The sequence below is a fragment of the Lutjanus erythropterus genome, chromosome 17 (assembly GCF_056507025.1).
Source record: "Lutjanus erythropterus isolate fLutEry1 chromosome 17, fLutEry1.hap2, whole genome shotgun sequence".
NCBI lineage: Eukaryota > Metazoa > Chordata > Actinopteri > Lutjaniformes > Lutjanidae > Lutjanus > Lutjanus erythropterus.
Genome location: NC_139333.1, coordinates 25,265,720 through 25,277,710, shown reverse-complemented (window position 1 = coordinate 25,277,710; position 11,991 = coordinate 25,265,720). Strand labels below are relative to the sequence as shown.

Sequence of the window (11,991 nt, the reverse complement as noted above, 5' to 3'; positions counted from 1 at the left end):
TTTACATAATGCTCTAAACCTGTTCTCTGAGTCTCATCCTCGTGAAGAAAGCACGTTTGCAATTTCAAAATCTGAGGACATAATTAATAACACCACTTGAAATCACATAAGTTTTCATTTTCAAAGTTATGCACCAGTCTTTCAGTGTATCACAGAGTATTTAAAAAATGTTTGTAACCAGATTTTTTTTTTTTAAATTTGGTGCTTTTTCCAGTCTGGGACAAACAATGTACTTTTTATTTTGGGGTGAACTGTCCCTTTAACAGTACAGTTACTACTGTCTACTGTATGAATTTACTTTTTTTTTTTTTTAATAATATATAAAAGAAATTTTGTTGTCTACTCATATGATTATGTTTTTGTTGGTCAGTCTCTTTGTTGCTGTCTTGTAGAGATTGGGTGTTTTGGACTGAATTAGCCTCTCCATGGGGTGCCTGACATTCTTAAATGTGTTCTTGGACATCACTGAACATCGTCATATCATCCACATTCAGATTATCAAGCTGTTCAGTGGTACTTGGACCAGAATACAGCATTGTGTCAGTGGTACTGCTCCCTTTCTGAACAGCGTCCACCTCCCTGTTGACCAGAGTAGACTGCTTCTGACAGAAGCCTGTCCTGTGTGAGGAGGCCAGGCTCGTCTGTGATGTTCGCCAGCTGCTTTGAAGCTTCAGGATTGTTGTGTCCGCTGAGAGCGAGCCACAAAGCCCCTCTCGACTCTGTCAGCGGTGGGTGCCACATGAGGTTCGTCTGTTTGCCTCGGGAGAGGAGTGGTACTGTATCCATCACTATTAACAGCTGCTCCACCTGGAAGTGTTGATGTACTTAACTGTGAACTGAAAGACTGCAGGCAATGAGCGCTGTGAGAGAGGGCAGCAGAGGCTGAGCTTGACTGAGAAACTGTCCTCGGATAGGTGAGGAAATCCCTCTCTCTATATATATGTCTAATGAGTCTTCATCTGCCTCCTTCTCTTCAGATTCACTGGACTGTATATCAAATGTGAAAAGATGAGGGACAGCAGTGGTACCCCCCAGTGCTCTGTTTCATAAAACCACTTAGGCTAACGTTTCGCTTAAATTTTCATCTGAGGTTGACCTAGTAAAAAATGAGCTGCATGAAATCACTCTAAGGACTTCCTGAGGATGTTGTGAGGAAAAACTGGAACCTGCCCAGTACAATCACAGTCTGATCTGTCTGGAGCGCTCAGGTTTAAGGACCTTGTTCAAGGGCACCTCAACTCGACTCACTGTTTGGCTAACTCCTTTCTTGCTGTCAAAGTTATATTTTCGCATTTCTTTGTGACTTCGTCTATGGTTTCTTTCACAGCAGAATTCTCATATAGATTTTGTCAGTTAGCTTACCAGATTAATTAATCGATTAGCCGAGAACATGATCGACAGTGAAAATAATTGTTAGTTGCAGCTTTACTTCTTATTGCTTGTGCAAATGTTTTTCTGGCCAGGATAATGTGCTTGTGCTTCCATATTCTTTGAACACTCTCATCTTTGTTATCTTTTTGTTTTGCTTTGTTGTCCATTTTGGAGAAGCTAGCTAATAAAGGCTAAATAAGTGTGTTCGCTATACAATAATGCTGTCTAGTAACATTAAACCAGTGTAGCGTAACCATGGCAACTGGGATGCACATGTAGACAGTAACTGCTGTGAAAGTCTTAGTCTGAACAATAGTGCAAGGAGACGACCTAAGTGCTCCTGGGTAAACCCCTCAGCTTCGGGAAATCTTTTGCTAAAGCGACAAACTTAAGTTTGAAAGGTATGCGACCAGGACAGGAAGTTGTCCAGAGTCTCAGCACTTTAGGGACGCTCCGAGTCTATGATCTTCTCAATGTTTGTTTTGCTGAAAAGGTGCTCCATCTTGTTCTAGCACTTCAGGATGTCTGAGCTTAGTGTTTGCTTGCTTGCTTCCTCAGGGGTGGATCCATTTAATACTCTGTCCTTCACATGCTCAGACATGTGCTTGTTGTGATACTGTGCAGGGTGTTCTATATTGCCTTGGAAAAGGTGATCTGAAAAGGCTATGCTCCAAAGGAAATCAAACATATTGGCTTGCAATAAAAACACAGCCGATATCAAATAAGAGTTAATATTATGAAATAGCACACAGGCTAAAAAAAAAACAAAAAACACCAGGTAGTGAGAAAACTGTCCAGTTGCATCCTTGCCATAACCTGCAGCGCAAAATGTATCCGAGAAAACTTACATCTGGATGCCAGGGGGGCCTCCTCTCTGTGGGGATTCTTTGAAGTCATTGCCAGCTCTGCAGTCATGCTTTGGGTTCCACTGGTGATAGCTCGAAGGCAGGACACTGAGCCTTTATTCCGCGGGCCCCGTGGCTCAGGCGAAGCACTTTTTCCCAGATCTGCAGAGGGATGACTGCAGGTGGCAAGCAAAGAGGTTTGGGAGTGTAAGACTGTCCTGGAAAGCCGTACTATTTTAGAGGGGTGTTGGATGCTGCTATAATGAAACTGTGACTATCCCGATTCCAAAAAGAAAGTTGGGAAGCAGTGTAAAATGTAAATTTAGCCCAGAAGACACATTGAGAAGGTCCATGATTCCAAAAAACAATTTGAAATGTGGCCTATCAAACTACAGCACACTTTCTGTCAGTCCATCTCGGATGAGTTGGGCCCAAAGAAGTCGGCAGCGTTTCTGGATGTTGTTGGTATATGACTTTCTAACTTGTCTTCCTAAGTGTTTCTGCGCCCATGTAGTCCTTTATACAATGCCGGTTGTTAATGCAGTGCCACCTGAGGGGTCAAAGGTCATGGCCATTCAGTGCTGGTTTTCAGCTTTGCTCCTTACATGCAGAGATTTCTCTGGACCCTCTGAGTCTTTTACTGATATTATGGATTTTAGATGGTGAAATCCATAAATGTGTTCAATTGAATATAGTTTGAAAAGGATTTACAAATCATTGCATCCTGTTTTTATTTATGTTTTATGTCAGAAATGTTTGGAATCAGGGTTGTTTATTCCACAGGTTGTGGAATTTCTAGTTCTATGTGGTGTATGTTGTTACTTTGGTGTTGTTTAAGTTGTTACCTTTAAGGTCTTCTTTGCAGCTGACATAGGTTCAAAAAATCTTCACGCCAGGTTGTTTCATCTTTTTATCTTACCGTCTCTTTATCTGATCTTTGATCCTGATTCTGACAGATCAGAAAGAGGCAGTGAGACTGAATTTTGTCGATTCCTTCACACCCTAAATGTGAAATACTGTTGTTTCCAGCCCGCTGTTGCTCCCAGTTTTGAGTCTGAAACATAAAGCAGTTTACAGTTTCTGGGACATAATTACAACATCACCACAGATGGCAATTTGATAGTGTGAAAGAACATTTGCAGGCTCAGATACCATCCGCTGTGAGATAATCCTGGAGAAAGCAAGACTGCAGCCAGTTGTAACACCTGTATTCACTGTCAGGTGTACTGACTGTGTGTGGTGCGCTGCTACTTTGAAGCCACAAAGCCACGGTAATATGCTGCGTTCATGTGCTCCTCAGAGTTGGGATATTGTTCTTCTGACTTGAGTGTGTTCATGAGTTAATTCTAATAGCTTTTCTAACTAATGTAAGTCACTCTATGTGGACAGCAACCAGTGGTTACAACCTAATACCAAATTACAGGTGTACATGTCAGAAAAAAAATTGATATGCAGTACGTTAATTAAATAGTTATCAAGTAAACATTTACTTTCGTCTGCCAAGTTTCTTCATATATGACATTAACAGACCACAACTTTCCAAGTCATGTACCAGAAATTTACCTCACCGGATTGTTGTTCTCATTGGAGCAGACGTTCAGAGTTTCACCTTAAAAAAACACTGAGACAGCTCAAAAGTTCAAGACAACTTACTGCAATAGATTTTGAGTTTTGAGTCGAACTCAGCCTCTTGAGTTTTGAAATAAATAAATTAAAAAAAGTTTTGCCAACCTAAAGTCTTTAGTTGAGATAGTTTTCACTTGCACTTCAATGAGTTTACTCAGTGATTTCTGAAATAGATTTTTGTGGTTTCTAAAACTCAAAGATTAAAGTTTATCTAAAGAAGAAAAGTAAATTATCGCAACAAACAGTAGTTGGTAAAACTATTTCAAAACTTAAGAGTCGACTGAAGTAAACTGGCTTGAGATTTTGAGTTTTGTCTAATTTTTACAATGTACTGTTCAATCTAATCTGTCACCTGCATGCCAATAAATTCCTCTACATATATACCGCGGAAATTGGAAATACTCAAGTAAAACACAAGCACCTGAAATTGTCCAGTGCATGAGTAAAAATTTCCACTGCTGTTGCAACTGTTTTTATGATTTGAAAATGTTAAACAATACAAACGTCCGTCTGGATCTCTGCTCTCATGTAACTGATAGATTAAACATACACTCTGTGGTCTTTTGGTCTGACATTGACCGCCAGCTGTGCCAGAGGAGCCCGCGCTACAGTAGATTAGCAGAATATCCGGGGCCAGGCTGCATTGAGTCACTCCCTTACTCTTCTGGCTCCCCATGACTCTGCTGATCTCCCCGCAATCTTGTGTTAGGCCCCATTAATCTCCCCTCCCCTCGCAGTCTGTTAAGGGCAGAGTGGGCTGCACACTCACCTTTACTGTTTTCATTCTTTACATTTAGACAGAAGAGAAAGTACAAGGCAAGACAGAGACAGAGGAAGCTCTGGCACGACTTGATTCATGTGTGTTTTCGGGGGTGAGGGGCGCCTCGGCCACTCGGCTATCTGTGACCACCTCGTCCATCACACTCACGCTAACAGGAACCATACACCAAAGGACGTTTCCATGGCTTCCCTCAGGTATTTCTCATTACTATTTGCAGAGAGGGAACCTTTTAAAGCACAAATATGTCCTTTGGCGGGTCAGCCAACCGAAAGAAATATTAAGTTAGATCAGAGATGTATGATGTTGGCTTGTCTTAATCCTGGCAAGTGTCAAATGTGGTAGCAAAGGATTACCTTCTTTCTAAAAGACTGGTTACTCAGAGTTTATGCTACCACAGCACACTTATTTAGATGTAATGGAGAACACATTCCTCCTAGCAGCAGAACAATAATTTAAAAGTCTGACCTTAATGAAAACGATCTGCAAGAGCTCACAAAGAATATAATTTGTGCAATACAATTCTATGCTGCATTTCGGAAGTATGGTGTCCATAAACTACATTGTCTCAGAGCTGCTGTGGCACTGCAGCCAAGTGGTTGTAACTATTAATATTAATCATAGCTGCTTAGCAAAATGCTGTCATTTCATTTTTAAGAAAATATAGCTTTTGGATTTGAAACCTTGCTTGTAGGCTGCACACTTAATTACTCACACCACATTGTAAATTTCATTTTTTAAATATATTGTCTAATAGTTGTACACTTGAATGTCTGCTTGCTATTATTTTCCCCAGATTTATGCTTTCGGAGCCAGTTATAATTAAGCTATTATTCATTATTAAGTTATAATAAAAGCTGGAAATCCAAGCTGAAATAGTTTGTAGTTCTGTGTGAACAACAGCAACATCACAGTGACATCAATGGATGCAGGAAGAACTACAGATTTTGCATCAGAAGAACTCAGTTTTCTCAGTCAGTGTAGTACACACTGAGGTATTTATTGTGTCAGTTGCCATCATCTACCGTCAACACTGACCGGACATCCACATGAAAATTGCTTTTTTTTTTCTTTCTTTTAATAAGAGTCTGAGCCAGTCAGTGGTAAGCAAAAACAGTTTTAATGGACGTAGCACATTGTTGCCTGGAGGGATTATGTTGCTTGGTTTTGCGTCTGCTGCATGCAGCGCTCATGATCAATACTCAATCAACTTTGAACTCCAGCTGCCATTTAGTCCCATTATATACGAGAGAAGTCAGACATCTCTAAGACTGATATCTCCAAAGCTCTGCAGTTCAAACTAAAACTATCTAGATGGATAAATAAGAGTACAGGTAAGAGGAAATATATGGATTTTTGATTTTGAGATGAACTGTAACTTTTAAAAAGTCTTGAATGTCTCTTTTGACAAGTATTAAATTATGAAATTAATGTAACTTATATAAAGTTGGATTTAACTTCACTCTTGCTTATTAATGTGTTTTTTGGTAAAATAATTGTATTGATTCTGTTATAACAACTGCAAAACAAAACCAACACTGGACCAACCAACCAGTAAACACTCATTCAATCTGTGCATGTACTTTTTTTTTGCCAGTATGACAAAAATATAATATAAAATAATGTAATAAAAACAATATTGATGTGAAATATCATAAATTATGTTCACAATGGTCTTAAATGGTCTTTTAAATTGTTTAGAGCCACAGAAACCCATAGTAAACATATTCAAACTGAAAAAGACAAAAAAGGGTTCCAAATTAATCACGCTATAAGAGAATAAGTATACAGATAATGCCAGCTAAGCCCTTATCATTCACTTCCAATCAGCACTAATGTGGTGGTTCAAGAAAAGAATTTAAACTGTGACCACCTGTCATTATAAGTACAATTAGAATCAATATAAATTGTTATCAAAACATTAAAACTTTGCATTGTCCCTTTAAGCAAACAGTGTGTGTTACTGTAATTATGACAGATTAAATCGAAGCCTTATAGAGCATCAATTTTTAATGTCATCTGAGGGCCATTTAGCACTGTGTATAGTTAACTTTACCATATAGAGCATCCCCGATTGTAATTCTGGCTGATGGGCCTGTAATTTTATTGACTGATTGAGGAAGAGGTCAGGATAACGTGTGACACTGGACAACCTCTTCTCCATCTATCACTTCTAATGTCAAACGCCATGATCTGCAGGGGAGAGGAATTGAAGTTTGATTGGCATCGACCTTGTTTCTCTCTTGAATAATTATGAATGATTTAGGTATTAGTGCCCTCTTTCATCATAAATAATTCATTAAGCCCTGCCTCCTACCCCCACTGTATGTTTGTTCCTGCGCTCCCTCTGCTCGCCTGGGACTTCAGCTGCATCAAGCCGGTCAGAGAAAAAAAATGATTAATACAGGAAATATTCTGCTAATAAGAAACAGAGCCACTCCAAAGAGATATCCCTATGATTTCATATTCGAATCAAATTGTGGATAATATATTGTGGAAGAAGGCCTGACTTCTACCTTATTGATACTTACACCCACCAGCAAATTTAAAGAAACGATATGCAGCAGTTGTGCTTCCATAGACTGTATATTAAATAGATTGAATCCCTATTTAATATACAGTCTATGGTTTCTCCCTGTCTCCTCCTCCCCAGACTCAGGGAAGCCTGGGCAGCCCACTCTGCAGCGGCATTAGACATCATAAACTGACAATAACATGCAAAGATGTAAGCACTGTAAGTTGATTAGATGTTTTTAACTGTCAGTTGTCAGTCAGTGTAAACTTAGCCTGGTATCCTGAAAACAAAAGCCCGCTGCTGCGAAAATACACACTCTGGACTTTGAGTTAAACAGATGCCAGTCTCACTGCCTGCCAGACTCCATTAATAAATCACTCAATTTAACTGTTATAAACATCTACTCCGTCTACAAGATTATTTATGGTTTCTTATGACTTGCAAACAGACACTTGCTCATTCAGCGACCATTCTGCATTAATTTGATCTCTAATTAATGTGAAATGATGCAAAAAAATTGTGGCCCGCAATAGAAATTTCAAAAGGGCGACACTGCAGATGATGCAATGTTGTTAGAGGCACAAATGTTTCAACTTAACACATTTCCTTGATCTCTGATGCCATATCATGGTCATTTTATGATTGATTACAACAAATATATAAATGATTTCTCCTTTAATTTGTGAAATGTAAAGTATTTTAATATGTTGTACCTGTTTCCTGTTTGTGTTGCAGCTGTCCCCAGGGTTGGGGTCAGTTGCAGCATCTGACTTCTTCCTTTTAAATAAATATTGTTAACTATATGCCACACACCATCATCTTTAAATGGTATGGGTAATCAGCAGGCAGATGTTTATTTAGTAAAAATCCAAATTTTCTCTGAGTAACTGGGAGAAATAAAATAAAAAAAAAAAGGTTCCACCCATCCCCAGTCTCCCCTCATTTGGAAGAAAGTAGGAAATATAAAGAAAATATGGCAAAATGAAAATGCATTCATTTCTTTACGTTTATGCGTGTTTTCGAGGTATGTTTTGTATTTTCTTTGCGCTCTTTACGACAACAGTTGCAACCGTTGGGGTTTTATTTTGAAAGTTACCGGAAGTATCTTCACCTTTAGATTTACCGGTGATAAAAACATGAATTATGGCAGTGGTGATCACAAAAACGTAAAGAAATGAAAATACGTTCATGTTTGTGCGTATTTGCGAGGTATATTTTGTATTTTCTTGGCGCAGTTTACGCCAGCCGTAGCGACGTTGGGATTTTATTTTGAAAGTTACCGGAAGCGTGATATCCGTTGGTTTTAGCTAACTTGACTCAGTGATAGGCAGGTCAGCGCTCCATGTTGCGGCGCTGCGTGGCACTGGGCACCGACTGGCTCTGACTGCAGCACACACACATGACTGTAGTAGTGAATGGCCCCGACACTTGGCACACCAGGCGGGCGAGAAGCAGCCGTCAGTCCGGCCACTGCTACCTGCTGCAGACCGAGCCTGCGCCGCGTACACCCATGGGTGTCGCTACTGTGACCGTCTTCTGCATTTGGACTGACTGTAGCCGCCGCTTTGAACGGTGCAGTTATTTTCAGAGTCACTCGCTGAAGATATTTCGGAGCAGCGGTAGGAAGCGTACTGACTGACTGACTGACTGGCTGGCTGGCTGGTCGGTCGGTCGGGTGGTTTGGATTTTGAGGAGCCGCACGGAGCGCTGCCGCAGACAGACACGGTACCACCGGAGCAGCAGGAGCAGCAGAGGAGGCTCTGGATGTGATGCCAAAGCTGGCCAGAAAAACACAAAGGTTCAAGTCAAGGAAAGGTAATCTGCCCTCCTTTTCTACAGCACTTTTTTTTTTACTCCCCCTCAACTGCGCTTATTTGCATTTTAAAGTTTATTTTAATGCGTCTTTAATAGCGAGTGTGTCAGAGGTGTCAGGCTCTTGCAGCAGCCAATCTATAACCTATAATGCCTATATCTAATACCGCTGCTCAAAGGCAAAGCCCAATCAGCCAGCTAAGCCAATAAACAACCCCAGTAGTGTTTAATGAGATAGACTTAGCTGCTCCTTTGTACACAGTAACAAGCCATTGACTGCAACATGTGTAATATATTTTCATGACTTTCATGTTAGAGCTATGCAACGCACTGTCATGTGTTTTTCACTTAGCATTGTATGCTTTATTAAATTAAATTGGTTCAATGCATATTAACACAATTATGTATTCATTTGTGCTCAAAAGGGCTTGGCGATATGGACTATAAATAATATCCCTATTTTTAGGCTATGATACATGTCTTGATATACACATTTTCTCTAAAATAACCGTAAATACCATCAAATAGTGCAAACATGATGATTCGAATTTGATGCATTGCTGCAGTATAAACTACCTTACAGTATATAAAGTACTTAAAATGAGCTAAACTTTAAATATCTAGAGCAGTAAAATGTAACAAATTATTACAGAAGGAATATTAATTAAAACAATGTATAATAGTAAAACACAGAGGGACAGTTTTACAGCACACAACTACTTTTAAGTAAATTTTCATGAAATACTTACATACTTTTAGTAAGGCTCAGAACAGGGCTGTGAAGTATAGACAAAATCAACTATCATGATGTTTTTGATCAAATACCTTCATATTTTTATTGAGATAATATTGTAGGGATGGTGCTTTCACTAAATGTTAACACAATGAGGCAAATGGAACAGCCAAATCTGTTAAGTTCAGAAAATTATACCACTCTACTGTAATGCAGATTTTAAAGGGAAAGTTCACCGCAAAATCAAACATACATGTTTTTCTACTGGGCTGTAGCGCTATTCGGAGAGTTTTGGAGATATGGGAGCAGACTGGCTGTAGACGCTCACTCAATGGATGGACGGTCTGCAGTTGCCATAGGGCTGGGCGATTAGATGAATATGTAGACGACTGGCTGGTTGTTTTTCTGAGCTAGGAGGCTGAGTGAGAGTAAAACAGCCCAACACATCTAACATGGTGAATTTAGGGTTTATATCGACTTAATCAGAGGTGTTGAGTGTTGTAACAGTGGAGAGACTGGGCATGATGGTTTTGCTGAGATTTATTTTGTTTCTGTCCATTAAGTTTTCAATGAAGTGTGTTTTACAGAATTAAAGAGGTAATTAAAGCTTGTCATAGTTTGGGAAAAGAGAGAAACTTGAATTCAGAAGGTGATCTGTTGTATTTTTATCTTTAATAAGGAAAAGAGGTGTGAGGATGTTTCCTCTCTTGACATTTGTCACAGCTTGTGACTCTTTCACCATAGTTGTCTTTGTTATTTTGGACTGGCAGTTACTTCAGCCCAAAAACGGTCTATTGCAGAAAGAAAATAGTTACTTCAAGAGACTGCTCACAACGAGATCTGCGGTCTGGGTCATGCTTTTTAGAAGAATAAACTGTTCAACTGCTGTTGAATTCAAATGTAGGTCTTTGCCATCTAGTTAAATTCGGCCGATATCTCTAAAACACTATAAGTCATACCAAAACACTGTCACTTTATTTAGAATATTTTCATTGCTTTACCTTGTTACATAAGCCTGAGGCAGCGGTAGCACAGCAGCTCCCGTGCTCTGTGAGGTAAATGGAGTTTGGTTGGTTTGGAGACAGTGATATTTGGCTCATACAACAGCAGTTTCCTGCCAGAAAAGGCTATGTGACGTCAAAGTAAAGTGATTAAAATACTCTAAATATAGTGAACGCTTATAACGACATTGATTTTTTTTTAGGTAGACCTTTTTTTAAGTGGCTAAAACACGATTTGTGCTGACCTTTCTCACAGCATGATGCTTAGCTTCTGTGCTGGTATCAGTCTCTGGTTCTCCAAACTGGGAGCATGCTGACTACTAAAACTGTCGATGCATACCTCATACAACCCCACTTACAATATATAATCCAAACTATCCCTTCAAGATTGATGTGCATTCATTTGTGCTCAAATATATATAGTTAGTTCATGAATATAGTGCAGGTTACACGTACAGCATACTTGTACTTAACCTATATTCAACACATACTGTCTGCAGGTATAAGGGGGTTGCCCACCCAGACAACAAGTCGTCCATAAAGTGAAGGCGTTTATATGGAAGAAGCTGTTCTTACTTGTTGAATGGCTTGAGGCCAGCACGTACCTCACTCTGCACAGCCTATTATCTGACATCTGGTCCTTCTCGACAGCGACTTATGTGGTAATAGTATGTTTCAACAAAGGCTGTTAATCTGTGTAATGTCTGTTGTTTGGAGGGGGAAAACACTTATTTCCCTATGATCACCATTCAGCACTTTATATTGGTGGAAACTAAGTCTGTTTTTGGACTTGGGGGGAACGTTGTGAGATGTGAAGGCCTTGGCAGTTGTTTTAGATGTTTTATGTTTCTCAGTTGTGTGGTTAGGATTAAATAGGGTGCATATTTGTAAAACGGTAAAAACTGTCATGGAAAAAAATGTCATTTTTAGGGCATAGCTTACACACACTCTTACAATCACAAGCTTCGCCTTTATAGCATCCAGAGAAGTGCTGTGATAAAGCATTTATCAGAAAAATAGGTCTGCAGACTGGTAAGATTTGGGCTCCAGTACTCATGGTTTTTGTATGAGGCTGGAGATGACTGCTGTCTCGCTGTACTTTTTTATTCAAGTTCTTGGTTGTCAGCTCGACTCGGCGCAGATAAAAGACAGTCATCCTCAAAGCGCTCTCTCATCACATCAATGACATGCGCTAGTTTTCGCTTCTCTCTTGCTACCCCACACTCCTGACACACATCTGAGTTCACACAGTGTGGAGGTTTTCCATTATGAGATCATGATGTTTTTCTTTTCTTTTTTTTTTTTGAGTC

General features: G+C 39.6%; 1 protein-coding gene and 1 pseudogene across 5 annotated transcripts in view; one reads left to right on the top strand and one right to left on the bottom strand.

Moving 5' to 3' along the window:
- Window positions 1–33: 33 nt before the first annotated feature.
- The window catches only part of LOC146312284 (uncharacterized), a 48,616-nt pseudogene continuing 36,658 nt past the window's right edge, over window positions 34–11,991 (bottom strand).
- Window positions 8,481–11,991, top strand: part of tanc2b (tetratricopeptide repeat, ankyrin repeat and coiled-coil containing 2b) — a 242,583-nt gene continuing 239,072 nt past the window's right edge. For all 5 annotated transcript variants that reach the window (XM_084740358.1, XM_084740357.1, XM_084740356.1 and 2 more), the window contains exon 1: window positions 8,481–8,950. The gene's annotated coding sequence lies outside the window, so the exon portion shown is untranslated. The remainder of the gene's footprint in view (window positions 8,951–11,991) is intronic.